Here is a 17818-nt window from a genome sequence, read left to right as displayed (position 1 = left end):
AGAGAGGATTCTGCTTTAGTATTCAATTCAAAGTGTTACTTGTTTTCAGTCATCTGCTTTCTTAGTTCATTCAAGTTCTTAGATGAACAGAAAAGTTATTCACATTAGAAGTGAGATGTAGTTATGTAGAAACATTACCTTTAAGATTTTCATGCCACTTGTGTTAATCTTGTCACCTTCAGTTTTCTATAATTTTCAAACATTTGCTGACTTGAGGTTATTATGCAATATGAGGGCTCATTGATTAGGAATAAGTCTTGACAATGATAGAAAATTGCTTGCCAGGCTGTGTTGGTGTTAATTGGTTACTTTCAAGTTAGCAAGCTGGCAAGTTCCATTGGGTGTCTTCTAAGGAACATTGATGCTTGAAATGAATGAATAAAATAAGTAAGCATGTAATGAGAAATTGCAGGAGGATTAGAAAAAATTAGTGCTATTTAAATTATTAGAAATGCTGGTGTACACAGAGAACTGGGTGTCATTTTGCAAGGAATACTAAGTTTGTGCACAGAAGACAAAATGAATGTTCTCCAATATTAAAAGGTTTGGGGTGCAAAATTTTGTTGTGTCTCCATACTGCAATGAAATGTGGCGCACAGTGAAATGCACAATACATATTTGGTTGCCTTGTTTAAGGAAATATGTCATTAGGTACAGCACATTGAACATTCACTTGGTAGATTCTTGAGTTGAGAGAAGTATCTTTTAAGAAAAAGTTGATCAACATCAGTCTGCTTCTCTGAGTAGAAGAAAGAGAGAAGCATTTTGAAGCATTAGAATTTGAGGACTTGGCGGAATTGTGACTGAGAATTTTTGAATGGAGTAGAGTTAGGGCTCAGTTTTTAAATAACGTTGGGATGATGAAGAATTCCTTCTTGGATTGTTGTGAATCTTTTGAAATAATCTTTTTGGGAGATTTTTAAATATGTTCCAGGCCAAGATAGATATTTTAGACTGTATGATATTGGACAGGACCAAGCCAAAGAACAGATAATCCATATTCTCATAAAAAGCAGAGCAGGATTATGGGGCCATATGGGCTACGTATCTCGTTTCATGTGTTTTATATTACTCAATGGATACGAAATACTTAGAAACATTTCTTAAAAACATGTAACAATGCCAACTAAATCCAGATCCATGGTCGTCAGACCTTATCTGAACTGTTCAGTGGTGTTAACATGGAGATGATTGAGAGCATCAAGTTCAGCAATAGCATACCTTTGTCCAACCAGAACAGGCAATAAAGCACACCAGCACCTCTACATCCTCAGAAGGCTAAAGAAATTCAGCATGACCCTCACTGGTTTTTAAAGATAGACTGGGTGCATCACAGTTGGGTATGGCAACTGCTCTGCCCAATACCACAAGAAATCATAGAAGGTTGTGATTATAACCCAGTCCATCTCACACACAGAGCCTCCCCTCCACATTTTCTATTGCCTCAGGGAAAGATGGCAGTTATATCTTCTGGTGCCTTCCAGTAAGATGGCGGTGCAGTCGATAACAGCGGCCTTCTACAGAGTCAATCAATGGTGTTATTGTCCTTTTTAAACATTTTTTTTTACAATCGCAAGACACTGCTGGACATTTAAGAACTGAAAGTACTTCAGGTTTACCCTATCAGTGAGTTACTTGTTGGCGGAGAAGCTAAAGCAGATGGACTTGGTGCAGATCATGCTGCAGCCTGCGTCAGAGAGGTGTCAAAGAAGTCGGCGCGTGAAGTAGGTGTGCAGTCTAACAGCGAGTGACCAGCTTAGTCACTTTTCTTGTGATCATAACACCCTGCTGGACATTGTTAATGTGGAATGGTGGACAGCGGGAAAGCTACATGGCCTCGGTCATAGTGCAGACTAGGCCTCAAGCCACGGTGTCACCTGTTTACAGCTGCCCAAGAGAGAGGCGTCAAGAGTTGGTGTGCTCCACCGGAGGTGATTTTGTCGCAGCATCCAATTTGGAGTCAGTGCTCCCCCTCCCCCACCCAAGTGTTTGCTTGGGAGAAGATAATCTGTATATTGTGGTCAACTGCAGATTTCTGCAACATTCATGGACTCAGGGTCTTGAATTATGTTTTTGTTTCTGTGCGACTATATTTTACTGCTATCTTATATGTGCTTGCCGTCTGATTATGTGCTGTATGTGCCTTGTGCAGTGTGTACTGTTAGTTCGGTGATTTGCACCTTGGCTCCGGAGTAACACTGTTTTATTGGCCTGTATCATGGTTATTCATGTATGATTGAATGACAGTTAAATGAACTTGAAAGCACACATTATCAAAGACCCTGCCCACCCCAGCCATTACTTATTCTCTGCCTTCCTTTGGGGAGAAGATACAAAACTTGAAGCCATGAACCACCAGGCTCGAGAGCTGCTACCCCACTGTTATAAGGCTCTTGAATGGACCTCTTGTAGGCTGAAGATGAGCTCTTGATCTTTCAGTCTCCTTCATCGTGACCCTTGTACCTTATCATCTACCCACATTGCACCTTCTCTGTAACAACAGTAAATTCTACTCTCTGTTAATTGCTTTTCCATCTGTACCACCTCAGTGTATTTGAGTATGGATGGAGTCTATCTGGACAGCATGCAAAACAACTTTTCAACAGTATATTTTCAAAGTCAAAGTAAATTTTTATCAAAATACATAAATGTCACCATATGCTATCTCATTTTCTTGCAAGCATTTACAGGAAAATAACAAAATACAAAAGAATTTATGAAAAATGATCCATAAGATTGACACACGTCCAATGTGCAAAAGAAATCAAATTGTTCAAATAAAATTAAATAAACAAACAAATAATACTGGGAACATTAATTGTAGAGTCCTTGAAAGTGAATAATTAGAACAAGAGTTGTACAGTCCTTATCATCACTTGTAGCTCAGTACATTTGACAATAGACCTATTACCAATTATTCTCGTTCTGTTTCTTCCATTGTGTATTGTCGCTGCTTTTCTTTTCTGGTTGCTTTTCAGTTGTTTGGTCTACTTGAATCAAATCATTATAGTTTTGAAACAATGCTGTAGTTTAAAAATCTGCCTCTTGAATCAGTGTTGCAAGTCAGAAACCTGGAAATAGCACAAATGGCAGTGCCCTTGGAAAGACAAATGCTTCGTAGAATTTGAACAGTAGAGGACAGGGCCCCTCAGCCGAAAATGTACCGAACTCATCCAACTAATAACACCTCATTAAATGAATCCCTTCTGTCAGATCAGTGAGCTTTTGTTGGGAGGAGAAGTTAGCAAGCAATTGCTATGAAGTTGCAGAAAAGATGGAGATTTAAAGAGAACAAAGGGAATGAGACCAAGTTGAGGCTGAGTACACAAGTAGAGTTGGTGCCAGCTCAGAGAGAATGGTTATGCCTTGCTAATTATATTTGTTTTCTGGAACAAATGTAAATAGGTCCCAAATGAAGCACACTTCTCCCTAGTCTGCACCAGAAAATATGCTTGTTTTCTATTTAAACCTAGCTCTGAAAAAAAACACTGTTTTCTCTTCATAGAGGTTGTCCAACCTACCGAGTATTTGCAGCATTTTCATTTTTTTTAAATTTCAGATTTCCAGCATCTGCAGGTTTTTGATTTTATTTATTGTGATTTAACTCATTAATTGTTCTATTTATTTTCAAGAAAGAAAATGCAGGCTCCCCCTGATAATTTGTTCACAGAACTTGAATATGCAAATTAGTAAACAGAAATAAAATGGGATGAGATGTTTTTCATTCTAAAGAAATTCAAAATTTCAAAGCTGCTTAAAAATGGCTGTGGAGGGTAGATCATGTCATTAAGAAAGCATATGGGCTGCTGGCCTCTGTTGGCCAGGGCATTAAATACAAGAGCAGGGAGATTATGCTGCAGCCGTACAAAACATAGGTCAGACCTTTGCTAGAGTTTTACATTCTGTTTGTGGCCACCGTTCCATAGGAAGGATGTAGTAGTGTTAGATATGGTGCAGAGGAGACTGACCAGAATGTTGCCTGGGATGGAGTGTTTCTGTTTGAAGAGAGACTGGAGAGAGTACTTCTTGTTTTCCCTGAAGCAGAGGGGGTTAAGAGGGGTCATGATTTTGACACACATGAACTTGAGGAATATAGACATGTCAATTGCAGGAAACTTTTCTTCTCATCAGAGGTTTACTAAATAAAGGATTTAGGATAAGGGATAATTTTCAGAAAGGATCTGAAGGGGACCTTTTTCACCCGAAGAGTACCTGGAAAATACTGCCGGAAAGAATGAAAGCAGAATCACTGTTAGCATTTAAGCAGTGTCTAAGTAAGCATTTGAATCATCTAGGCATAGAAGGCCTCAGGCCAAGTGCTGGGAGATGAGATAAATGTGTATGGGTGTTCACTAGTCGGTGTAGACTTGGGGTCAATGGCCTAGTCCTATGCACTATAAGTATGACGTGACAGATAACGTGATGATTCATATTAGAATTATACAGTATGCTGAAAAAGAAGTGCTATGAACTTGGAAGAGTTATATGAAATTAACCAGATTTTTTTTCTTAGAAGCAGGTGGCATGATCTTATCATAATATCAAAGGCACGCGTTAAATTTCTAACTGTTTTCTTCTCATTTGGATAGAGGTGGAACCTTTCAAAAGTTCACATGTATCAGAAAAGGTTCTGCTAAAACTCCTCAAACATCCTAATGTCATCCGCGAATTAAAGTATGACAAGAAAAACAAATCATCTGACCAGTATCTCTATCAGCGGAATAAACCTGTTGACTACTTTATACTTATCCTGCAGGTACGTTCTTACCTGAATCCCTCACCTCAACATAGTTCTGAGTTCTGTGGAACACGAATGCATAGCAGTGTGTTTCATATGCTGAATGAATCCTTGAAAGCTAGATAGAAATGGAAACTTCTGTCAAAAAAAAAATCTGCCTAGCATGTTCTGTTGAGCAGGGTGTGAACTATTAGAGATTTTGTCTTTCAACTGACAAAGATCATTTTCTAGAGAAGTTAACTGTCTATTGTCAGTCAAGATTGTCATTGGGTTTTGAAGAAAACTGGCCAAAATTGCCAGGATATCAGTCTGATTTGGCAATTGTAGCCCTAATTGCATTATAGTATATAGTGCCATTCCAGCACTACATGGACCAGTTGGGCAAAAGGACCTGTTTCTATGCTGTGATCATCTTTTGATTTTTAAACACACTAGAGTTTAGCCCTAACTGCAATTTGAGATGCAGTGCCATTCCAGCTTCCTAGTAATAAATAGAGATGTTTAAATACATTCTTCCCCACTTTTCGCATTGGTGTATGGGTTCATGGTTGTTGGTAGCCATAGGGTATCAGAACTGATCTGATACAAGTTTGTTTGATTTTTATAACATGTCAGATAATCTTCTGTTGTGTCCATGCCGAGCTGTGAATGTTGCAGAGCCATCAACTGTATGCAGTCTGCTTAGCTCTTCAAGCTGGTTACTGAACTAGCAATGATTTATTGCTTGAATTTGAACAGTTCATTCAGCACAAACCGGGACATATGTGAATTGTTACCACAATGAATGATACTTTTAGTAAACCAATCATTGGGAAAGCTCTTGGCTTACTTTATTTGCGGAGTGGAATGATAATGCCCAGATCATTCATGGTTAAGTGTCAATGTTATCCACTTCATTATTTATAGAGTGCATTTACACATATTCACAGAAACAAATCTGATAGAACAGGGCAAATGCAGAGCTCGTAGTGCTGTTTATAAATCAAAAATTGTTCACAGTTATATAATATGGAAATGGCCCTTCCAAAATGCCCCATCTAAGATTTGACAGCATTTAGCCCATAACCTTCAAAACTTTTCCAGGCTCTGTACCTGTCCAACTGTCTTTTTAAAGTTGTTAATGTAAATGCACTTACTCTGGCAACTCATTCCACATAGATACCACCCTTTGTGTTTTAAAAAAATTGTCCGAAATTCTTATTAAGTCTCTTCCCCTCATCTTATACCTATGCCCTTAAGTTCTTTTTTTGCCATCCTTGGAGAAAAGGCAAACTATTCAAGCCATGACCATCGTGATTTTAAACACCTCTATAACATCGCCCTTCAGCCTTCTCTGCTCCAAGGAATAAAGTATTAGCCTGTCCAACCTCTTCCTGTAGTACAGTCCCTCAGGTCATGGCAACAGCCTTGTAAACCTTTTCTGCACTTTGTCAGTTTAATAGCATCTTTCCTCAAACTTTCCACAACCAAGCCCAGTACTCCTAAGTACAGCTTCACCAGCAAGCACATCATGAACTCCCAACTTTCATACTTCAAATAAAATTCTTTACATTGAGGAACTTTCTATTTACTTTCAGGTAAGAACATAAGAGAATAAAAGTGGTGACATTTTGTCAAGCAAACTTGCCCTTCAATTGAACTCTGCCTCATTTACCAGCCACTTGAATGGATGCATCAGGCACGTCACAAAGTTCTTAATTAGGAAGCCTTACTGCATGTAGAATAACATATTTAGTCACTAAGGACCCAGGCTCCAAATGTCTGTATTATCAACAAAAGGAATGTGGGAGATTTTAAAATGATTAGCTAAAGTTGATAAGCAGGTACAGATTCACAAATCTCCTGGTCACTGGAGGCTAAGTACTTCTCTGTAAAAGCAGCAGAGTGAAATCCGTCTTTGAAGGTTTAAGATTGGAAGAGTGGATAGAATATAAACGCTGCATAAATTGGTTGGAACTAGTCAGAATTGACAAATTGTCTACTGCTTACTGTATTTAGTGTTTTACATATATGCGTGACTTTTTGCAATGATTGTTCAATGTAGGGAAAGGTGGAAGTTGAAATAAGCAAAGAAGCCTTAAAATTTGAAAATGGAGCTTTCACATATTATGGAGTCCCTACACTTACAACAGCATTTCCCCCAGGTAAAACATTCTCCTTAATAGACATATAATATTTTAAAGCACTTACGTTAAAGATTGAATTGACAGTGTAACCAGTTTTAAATAAGCCTCCACAATTAACATACTTTATTTAGTGTTGCTTTCCTGGTCTCCTGATTGAGAAAGGGCACATTTGTTATTTTAAGCCCTATATTTTGAAACTGAGTTTTGTTTCTACCTTTGGAATAATATTACTTGTCTCTGGTAGTGGTGATGATAATGGGGCTATTACTAACGTGAACAGTGTTTGAAGGTGCCTGAAGCCTCCATCAGCTGTTTACACTGTTAACATTTAGCAATCACTTGAGTTGAAGGAGACCTTGGATTACTTTAAATTGCTTTTGGCATGATACTAAATCATCTTTTGCTATGCCTTTTGTTCTGTGGTGAAAAATGAGATATTGATTAATATTGCTTTTCCTGAAACTCAGAACTGTAGGTATTGGAAGCAAATGGCACCTTTACATGCCTTCGTAAAATATACATACTGTTGGTACCATTTGCATATCATAAATTTTATCTGTGATAAGCGGTGTAGGCACATGTATTATTTGGCCATTTGTAGTATCTAAAATGTACCATACTCTACCCATTGTCAAATTAATTAGAAAAGAAAAACCATTTTAAACAAATAATCTATGTAATAATTTGGCAATTTTCATTTGAAATTACAGAAATCCTTTGATTAAATGTTTAAAGAAAGTTTTAGTCAAATAGAAAATCAATTTCATATTATTAAAAGGCAGGAAAGATTGAATTTTAGTGCTTTATGTCATATTTAGAATACAATATTTGGGTTGTTTTCTCTGGAGCTGCAGAGGCTGAGGAGGAGATCTGATAGAGGTTTGTAAAATTATGATGGGCATAGACAGAGTATTCAGATGGTATCTTTTTCCCAGGGATGAAGTATCTAATACCAGAGAGAAATCATTTAAGGTGAGAGGGAGAACATTGTTTACAGTGGTGAGTGCTTAGAATGTGCTGACTGGGGTGGTGGCAGAGGCAGATACATTTGGATTTTTAAGAGACTTTTGGAGAGGCACATGAATGTGAGGCAAATGAAAGGATATGGACATTGTGTAGGCAGAAGAAATCAGCTTAGTTGGCCACTTGATTACTAATTTAGTTGGTTTGGCACAGCATTATGGGCTGAAGGACCTACTCCTGTGCTGTATTGTTCTCTGTTCTATGGTGTTAGAAATGGAGTCAAAGCTTTGGGAACCAGGGTTAGTGTATGCTTGCCTTTGTGCGATACAGAATTAGGGGCATAAAGTTAGGATGCTATTTTGCAATTTAACAAAACACGAGTTAAACAGCATTAGGGTTTTAGGGTATGTAGTTCTGATCACCCTACTAGAAGAATGATGTGATTGTGTTGAAGAGACCAGACAGAAAGTGGTCTGAGTTGGAGGACTTTAGTTATAGGAAGACATTGTTTAGGTGGATTTGTTTCTTCCTGGAATGAAGGAGGCTGAGAGGTGACCTGATTGAAATACTGTATATAAGATTATGTGAGGTGGATTGTGAAAAATTCAAAGTAAGTTTGTTATCATAGTGTGTATATATTCCTATATACTACCTTTAGATTCATTTTCTTGCAAGCATTTATTGGGGGGAAGAAATACAGTAGAATTTATGAAAAACTATACATAAATACACAGAGATTGACTAGCAACCATGGTGCAAAAGAAGACAAGCTGCAAGTAAAAATAATACTGAGAATATGAGGTGTAAAGAGTACTTGAAAGTGATTCAGTAGGTCATAGAATCAGTTCATAGTGGGTGAACTGATCATTTCTTGAAGGGTAATAATTGTTCTTGAACTTTTCCTCATGATGTGGGTATCAAAAACAAGAGGCAGTATGATTAAGGTAAGGAAGGAGTTTTCTAGAGGATGTGAGGGGAATCTTTATTTTACACTGAGAGGTTGATATCTGGAACTCACTGCCAGAGCAGGACGTGAGTACATACATTCACTAGATTTAAGAGACGTTTAGACAGGCACTTAAATAAGCAATGCAGCAAGGCATAGAAGGATACGATCCTAATGTCAGCAGGTGGCATTATTGAGGGTGAGCAAAAAGGGTTGGCATAGATGTGGTGGGCCGAAGGGCTGGTTTCTGTGCTGTACACCTGTACATCCCAACAGGGGAGGGAGTGGTAGTCCCTGTGTCCCTCAGATAGAAATTGTCAGCAGTTAAGAATTGTTAGCTGATGTCATCCACGTTATAATTATTCTACATTCAAGATCAGTTGGAATTTCTAGACTGTACCGCTTATGAAAATGAATTTGTTAGAAGTGAGGTGTTATACAGTAGAGTCGGGAAACTGCCTTCAGATTCAGATTTATTTATCACATGCATCGAAACACACAGTGAAATGTATCGTTTGCGTTAATAACCAATATACCCAAGAATCTGTTGGGGTAGCCTGCCAGTGTTATCACACATTCCAGCGCCTACATAGCAGGCCCACAATGTTCAACAGCAACAAAACAAGCCCCCTTCCTCCTGTCCACACGCTCAGCCATTCTCTCACACGGTCACCTTACGGAAAACAGATCCTCAACAAGATTTTTAAAAATCATATTCTTTCTTCTCTCAGTCTCCACAGATCCAAACAAAATGAAATTTTCATTTAGATGGTATCTCATACAAATCCATGAAATAAAGTAATCCTACACACCAAGTGACTCAAAATAATTCGGCAATGGTGGCACTTCCTCTGAAAGGGCAGAGTTTGCCTAGCAGTCTATTATTTTGCTCCAGATTCCAGCATCTGCAGTGGCTTTTGTCTCCTTTCTGTTACAAACATGACTATTCAGCTTCATATTCCCATTGAGCTCTCAATATTTTCACCCTTTATTGATACAACCTGTGTGAGAGATGATAATGCTGCTCTTACTTTATGATTTCTTTGTCTCCTTTAAATCAACATAATTAATTTTAGCCTGGAACCACTTGTTATGTAAGTATTTGATAATTTTGGTAATCTAATTTCACCAGGATGCTACCTAGATTAGAGAGTACTAGCTTTAAGGAGAGCTTGGACAAACTTGGTTTTTCTTTAGAGCTCTGGAGGTGAGTTACTGACAAAGTATATAAATGTATGAAGCCATAGCTAGAGTAAATAGTTGAGAGCCTTTTTCCCATGGTAAGAATGCCATATGCTAAAAGGCATAGGTTTAAGGTGGGGAGTATTTAAAGGAGGTATTCAAGATATTTTTTATTACCAAAGTGGTAGGTGTCTGGAAGGCATGCCAGGTTTGGTGGAAGCCGGCATGATAGTAGCATCTGAGGGGTATTTAGACTGGTGCATGAACGCACAGGGAATAGAGGGATATGGATGACATGCAAGTAGACAAATTTTGTTTAATTTGTCATTATAGGGAGCACACACATTACAGACTGAAGAATTTGTTCCTGCGCTGTACTATTCTATGGGTAGTGATTGCTACAATTACTAACTTATGTCCAATGTTGTTTCTTATAAGCAAAGATCAACAATGATGCATTGTCTTCTTCCTGGTAAGGACTGAATTCATTGAGAGAGGGAGAAGAAAGAACAGATTAAAAATGTGAATTATGGTATTAAGTTTAACTTAATTCCACAGTTTTTTTCATGAGTTCCTTTCTCAAGGCTATAGGTGAATTATTATTGAACACATGGGACCCCAATTTGAACATGATTGACAAAGGAATACTAGCTTTCCCCTGTTGTATAATAATCTCCTCACAAGTAACCTTACCAGGTGCCAGTGTTAACTTTTCCAGTGGCATGACTAATAATCTAATATGATTTAGAGTCAATTTGTGACTTCTGGCAACCTGGTGTTAACAAGTAGCCTATGTCTCCAATTATATTAAAGAATTTCCAGTATGAAGTAAACCAGATTTTAAAATGCACAAGTTCTGATTAACTTTTTAATCTCATTGTAAATGAAATAAATATTGGGGCATACGTATTGAAGTGAACTAAAGGGCAAAATTCATAATTCAAGATTTTTTAAAAACTTTAACATGAAATGTATGGTTGATGATTATAACATCAGCTCTATCGAATTAGGTTAGTCAGCACTGAAAACAATTGAAAAAGCCATCTTATTCTGCAAGACAACTTCCTCAACGAATTGAAGCAAAACTGATGAAGTTCATGTCAAATTACTGATTATTTTTATTTAGAGATATAGTGCGGAACAGGCCCTTCTAGCCCAGCAAGCCACACTGCCTAGATTCTCCAATTGCATTCCTAGGTGCTTCAACAGTGCACTCTGTAGACAAGCAAGGCATTGCTAAGCAATTTTAAGATATTCCATGTCTGGAGGTCAGTTCTTACTGTCAGTTTTGCACAATGACTAGAGATGTCACCTTTCACGGATATGTTGGTATATGAAGTGCAGAATGTAAAGCCAACAATGATTTCCTTGTTCTGAGATGCTTTCAGATTATGTATGGTGTGCTTCAGATGCTGAAGATGTTTAACAGTTCTGTAGAGATGAATTGTATTAGGGAAAAAAACCCACCATTCGCCAGAATTATTTTGTGGATCACTAAATGAGTAGGATATCTTTATTCTGTGGATTTGTATGAGGTACCACCTAAATGATAATTTTTATTGTTTTTGGATCTGTGGAGATTGAGAGGGGAGAGATTTTAATTCTCAAATCTTGCTGAGATGTCTTTCCCACCCCCCTCTTAAAACCTGTCCAACTGGTAGGTGCTACATATTGCAGCAAGTTCCTGCATTGACTAACTGGGAACAGAAGGCAGCATTGAAAAATTTCCATCATCCCTGCCACTGCCTGTAAGGAGTTTGTATGTTCTCGTGATGGCGTGGATTTCCTCCGGGTGCTTTGGTTTCCTCCCACAGTCCAAAGATGTACCGTAGTTAATTGGTCGTTGTAAATTGTCCTGTGATTAGGCTAGGATTAAATTAGAGGTTGCTGTTCAGCACGGCTTGAAGGGCAGAAGGGCCTATTCCATGCTGTACCCCCAGTAAATAAAACGGTATTTTGTAGATGTGCATATATGTTTGCACCTGTTATCTTCAATTTGGGAAGTGGATGCTAGTTCACATGGCCCAGTACTATGTGAAGCTCCAAAACCTGGACTTCTATATCTCCCTCTGCAGTTGGATCCTTGACTTCCTCATTGGGGGACCATATTCAATGCAGATTGGAAATAACATCTCCTGCTCACTGACACTCAATACTGGCACACCTCAAGGATGCATCTTAGCCCACTGCTCTGTTCTACTCTGCACCTATGACTGTGTGGCTAGGTGCAGCTCAAATGCCATCTATAAATTTGCCAACAACACAACTATTGTTGGCAGAATTTCATATGGCGACAAGGAGTTGTACGGGAGCAAGATAGATCAGCTGGTTGAGTAGTGTTGCAGCAACAACCTTGTACTGTGTGTCAGTAAGACCAATGAATTTAAGATGGACTTCAAGAAGGGGAAGTCGAACGAATACACATCATTCCTCATTGAGGGATCAGAAGTGGAAAGGGTGAGCAGTTTCAAGTTCCTAGGTGTCAACATCTCTGAGAATCTATCCTGGGCCCAACATATTGACGCAATTACAAGGAAGGCATGACAGAAGCTGTATTTCATTAGGAGTTTGAGGAGAATTGGTGGACACTCACAAATTTCTACAGATCCACTGTGGAGAGCATTCTAACTGATTGCATCATCATCTGGTCTGGAGGGGCCTCTGCGCAGGATCAGTAAAAGCCACAGGAAGTTGTAAACTCTGCCAGATCCATCATGAGCACTAGCCTCCCCAGCACCCAGGACACTTTCAAAAAGGTTATGCCTCAAAAAAGCAGCATCCATCGTTACAGACCCCCATCACCCAAGACATGCACTCTTCTCATTGCTACCATCAAGGAGGAGATACAGGAGCCTGAAGAGACGCACTGAACGTTTCAGGTACAGCTTCTTCCCTCCATCATCGGATTTCTGAATAGACATGGAACCCATGAACACTACCTCAGTACTTTTTACCCTCTCTTTACACTACTTATGTAATTTATTTTATTTATATATATATATACACACACACACGCACACACGCACACAGGCACGCACGCACGCAGTGGCATGCAAAAGTTTGGGCACCCCTGGTCAAAATTTCTGTTGCTGTGAATAGTTAAGTGAGTAAAAGATGAACTGATTTCCAAAAGCCCTAAAGTTAAAGATGACACATTGCTTTAATACTTTAAGCAAGAAAACTTTTTTATTTACATCTTTTACAGTTTCAAAGTAACACAAAAAGAAAAGGGCCCAAAGCAAAAGTTTGGGCACCTTGCATGGCAGTACATAGTAACACCCTATTTGGCAAGTATCACAGCTTGTAAATGCTTTTTGTAGCTAGCTAAGAGTCTTTCAATTCTTGTTTGGGGGATTTTCGCCTATTCTTCCTTGCAAAAAGCTTCTAGTTCTGTGAGATTCTTGGGCCATCTTGCATGCACTGCTCTTTTGAGATCTATCGACAGATTCTGAATGATGTGTAGGTCAGGGGACTGTGAGGGCCATGGCAAAACCTTCAACTTGCGCCTCTTGAGGTAGTCCATTGTGGATTTTGAGGTGTGTTTAGGATCATTATCCTGTTGTAGAAGCCATCTTCTTTTCATCTTTGGCTTTTTTACAGATGGTGTGATGTTTGCTTCCAGGATTTGCTGGTATTTAATTAAATTCATTCTTTTCTCCACCAGTAGATGTTCCTTGTGCCGCTGGCTGCAACACAAGCCCGAAGCATGATCAATCTGCCCCCGTGCTTAACAGTTAGAGAACGGTTCTTTTTATGAAATTTTGCACCCTTTCTTCAACAAACATACCTTTGCTCATTGCGGCCAAGAAGTTCTATTCAAAAGGTTCAAAGGAACATCTAAACAAGCCTGATGCGTTTTGGAAACAAGTCCTGTGGACTGATGAAGTTAAAATAGAACTTTTTGGCTGCAATGAGCAAAGGTATGTTTGGAGAAAAAAGGGTGTAGAATTTCATGAAAAGAACCCCTCTCCAACTGTTAAGCATGGGGGTGGATCAATCATGCTTTGGGCTTGTGCTGCAGCCAGTGGCACAGGGAACATTTACTGGTAGACGGAAAAATGAATTCAGTTAAATACCAGCAAATTCTGGAAGCAAACATCACACCATCTGTAAAAAAGCTGAAGATGAAAGAGGATGGCTTCTACAACAGGATAATGATCCTAAACACACCTCAAAATCCACAATGGACTACCTCTAGAGGCACAAGCTGAAAGTTTTGCCATGGCTGTCACAGTCCCCTGACCTAAACATTATCGAGAATCTGTGGATAGACCTCAAAAGAGCAGTGCATGCAAGACAGCCCAAGAATCTCACAGAACTAGAAGCCTTTTGCAAGGAAGAATGGGCGAAAATCCTCCAAACAGGAATTGAAAGACCCTTAGCTGGCTACAAAAAGCGTTTACAGGCTGTGATACTTGCCAAAGGGGGTGTTACTAAGTACTGCCATGCATGGTGCCCAGACTTTTGCTTCGGGCCCTGTTCCTTTTTTGTTATTTTGAAACTAAAAGATGGAAATAAAAAAGCTTTCTTGCTTAAAATATTAAAGAAGTGCGTCATCTTTAACTTTATGCCTTTTGGAAATCAGTTCATCTTTTACTCCCTTAGCTATTCACAGTAACAGAAATTTTGACCAGGGGTGCCCAAACTTTTGCATGCTACTGTGTGTGTGTGTGTGTGTGTATTTATTGTAATTTATAAATTTATTGTTGTCTTGCAGTCTGGGGCTGCCACAAAGCACCAAATTTCACAATGTGCCAGTAATGTTAAACCTGATCTTAAATCTGCTTAAGGAACACCCCTTTGTCTGTCTTGACATACTCAAGTCTTCTAGATGGGATTGAATTCAGAACTTCCACATAATCAGCTATTTTGGCCCCGTGTCTCACTGTTCCAGCACTCAGATTTCCTACTGTCCATTCTTTCTGATTAACTTCAGATTTCATCCTCCTATTTGCATTAGTTTTGTTTTTCTCTACTGTATGTCAGCTCATTTAGCTGTCTGCATCATATCCTCTCCTCGTCTCCCACCTGTCCTTGATTTTTCCTTTTGTTCTACCTTCACATTCTCCACAATGTAAAGCATTTTATTTTAACCTCCTTACTTTTCCCATTTCTGATGAAAAGTAATTGAATCTCTATTTCTCTGTACTGTATATGCTATTTATTGAGAATGTACGACATTTTATTTTTCATGTCATAAATCAACTGCTGCACTTTATAATTAAACAGCATACAATTAAAATGAATTGAAAGCTTCCTTGATACTTCTGAATTTTTCCAGAAAATTACTGAGCCAGTGAGTGTGAAGAAAGCTCTAGATCTGATACCCAGATTATGGAGTGTTGGTTGATCATATCCAGGGCCTGACTTGATTTGATCAGTTCTCTCGGATAGGAAAGCTAAATCAGTTAGGTTTTCTGCTGTGTATCATATGAGGACTGGAATGATCTCAACTGTGATGTCTACCAAAGCCTAGTGGCCTGCTGAAGCTCATTTTCAAGCCTTACACATGAATAATGACAACCTGGGCAGCATACCAGAATGTGGGAAGCAGATAGCATCTTCAGGAGAAAATTAGAAACATAACCTCTCATCGCGACAGAACTATATTCCATACTCTCTAAATGTTATTTGACTCTGCATTGATCAGAGGAGCTGATGGTGCATGGTATGTATAATGTGCAATCCATTTTATTTTAGGGCACTCGATTTTTACAAGAAACATTCGGTAAACCCTTGTTCATGTGTTTACAATCCAGGGTTTTTAAAAGTCTGAGTCTGTCATCCAAGAGAGATTATAAAAATCCGACTGAAATTTGGCTACCCTCAGAAAGTCACCTCCATTTTATATTCGCTAAAGTATTACCTGTGAGCCATGCTGTTTGTCCATCTTGTTGTGTGCAGTTTTTAGTGATTCTATTGTCTTTCTTTATACTTATTGTGAATGCCTGCAAAAAAATTAATCTCAGAGTAGTATATAGTGTACTTGATAATATATTTACTTTGAAGTGAACTTTGGTTCTTATCAGTGAGTTCACTGCAGAGCCAAGGCCTGTGCAAGCTTTGTCAAGCACATCTGTGTCATTGCTCCAACTCCCTTCAATATCTCCTGTAACCTCATCTTCATCAAGACTCCTACAGAAATGGAGCTAATCAACAGTATTCTGCAGGAAACTGTGTAGGCTTTATTGCCCCACTCCAGTACAAAGGTCTCTCCAGTCTCAGTTATTAAGTTGCAGTATGCACAGAGACTGAAGTCAAGGATGCCATTCTAGATTTGCTCAAAGCTAACGTCCAACATATTAACTCCTTCACTGAAGTGTGCAAGAGAAAGGGCCTTACGTTAAATATCATAAGATAAAGGTATTCTGCCAACCTACTGTCAGTGCAGAACACCAACCCCTAGCAGTAAAGGTTCATTGCAAGATCATTGAACTATGTATGCGTGAAGACAGACATTGACAAAATTCACCTCTGTTTCCAGAATATCATGTTAACCTATGGCCATCTGAGAGGTGAACTAAATGTTGGGTCATAGATCAAGATGACAAATCCGGCAACAAGCTCATTGTCAGCTGGGTGGCATTTCCTTCAGAGAATGACCAACCTACAGTGGGGAGCTTGAGCACTGGAGAGATGGCACCTGTTACTATCTTCACAAACTTGTTGGCAGGATGAACAAGCCAAATCAGGATTGTGGCTCTAATTATACTCAGCCAGCTTCAGTTTTCCACATACCTGAGCAGTTTGCATGAACCAGCAGTACACTTTGAGTTCCATCACCAAAGGATATTTTCAGGAGGACTGAGGAAAAAACTTCAAGGATGAGCTCAAAGGCTCCTTGAGAAGTTGTAATATTCTCGTTGACTCTTGGCTTGGCACCATTGAGCGTGGAGAAGGGGCGTTTGGGAACGCTCTGAGCGGGACCATCCAAACAACTCACCCGCCCATTTTGTCAAGCAGCACCTGGACCAAGTATGGCAGTCTGTGGAGTATGCGAGATTCAAGTTTCAAATTGTAACTTTATTTATCATGTGTACTTCAAAACATACAGTGAAATGTGTTGTTTGTATCAGCAATACACCCAAGGGCGTGATAGGGGCAACCCACAGGTGTTGCCTCACATTCTGAAGCTAACAAAGCCTGTTCACCACGCTTGGCTGAACAACATAGAATACATCAAGTAAAAAAAATCAACAACAGCAAAACAAGCCTTGTTCCTCCCTCCCACCCACAAAGATGAACAGTCCTCTAACCCCAGGGACAGGCTGTCTTCTTCGGTCTTCAGCGGACTCAGACTCAGGCTCGCGGACATTGGGCCTCAACATTTGGATTTCCAACTCAACTCTTGGATATTGACCTGATTAGCCACCTCAGAACTGTAGTGGAAGCACACCTCCAAGAGACCTTGGCTGCAGAAAATGGTCTGAAAGGTTTACCATTGCACAGTTCTTCCAAACTATGATGTTTGTAGCTAACAGATTAAAAAAAGGATTGTTCTTTTTATAAATGTGAAGTTTTTTTCCTATGTTTTTACTGGTGACAGTGCACACATTAGCAAATTGCTGTAAAAAGGGCACACAGAAAATTAAAGCTTTCAAACTTCCATTAAGCTTAGCTTCACAAGTTATTATCACACGTAACCATATCAGATTTATGTGTAGCAGAATATCCAAGAATGGTAAGTGATTTATAATTTAAACCATTTTGTAGTTTCAGTATTTTGACAGTTGCATGTAATTTTATTATATGCTACTTAAGAAAGGACACAACAATGAACAGAATCTCCTGAAGCATTTTAGGATTCAATGCATGTGTGGTAGTGCAAAAATATTTGCACTTTTGCTTTCCCATTTTGATACT

At 39.0% G+C, this 17818-nt stretch overlaps 1 protein-coding gene across 1 annotated transcript in view; it reads left to right on the top strand.

The window, feature by feature from the left end:
* The window catches only part of LOC140185584 (metal transporter CNNM2-like), a 107032-nt gene that overhangs the window by 67490 nt on the left and 21724 nt on the right, over positions 1 to 17818 (top strand). The window lies entirely within an intron of this gene.

This window comes from Mobula birostris, chromosome 21 (genome assembly GCF_030028105.1).
Source record: "Mobula birostris isolate sMobBir1 chromosome 21, sMobBir1.hap1, whole genome shotgun sequence".
NCBI classification, from domain to species: Eukaryota; Metazoa; Chordata; class Chondrichthyes; order Myliobatiformes; family Myliobatidae; genus Mobula; species Mobula birostris.
The sequence above is the reverse complement of the archived record's forward strand: the minus strand, read 5'-3'. Positions and strand labels throughout refer to the sequence as shown.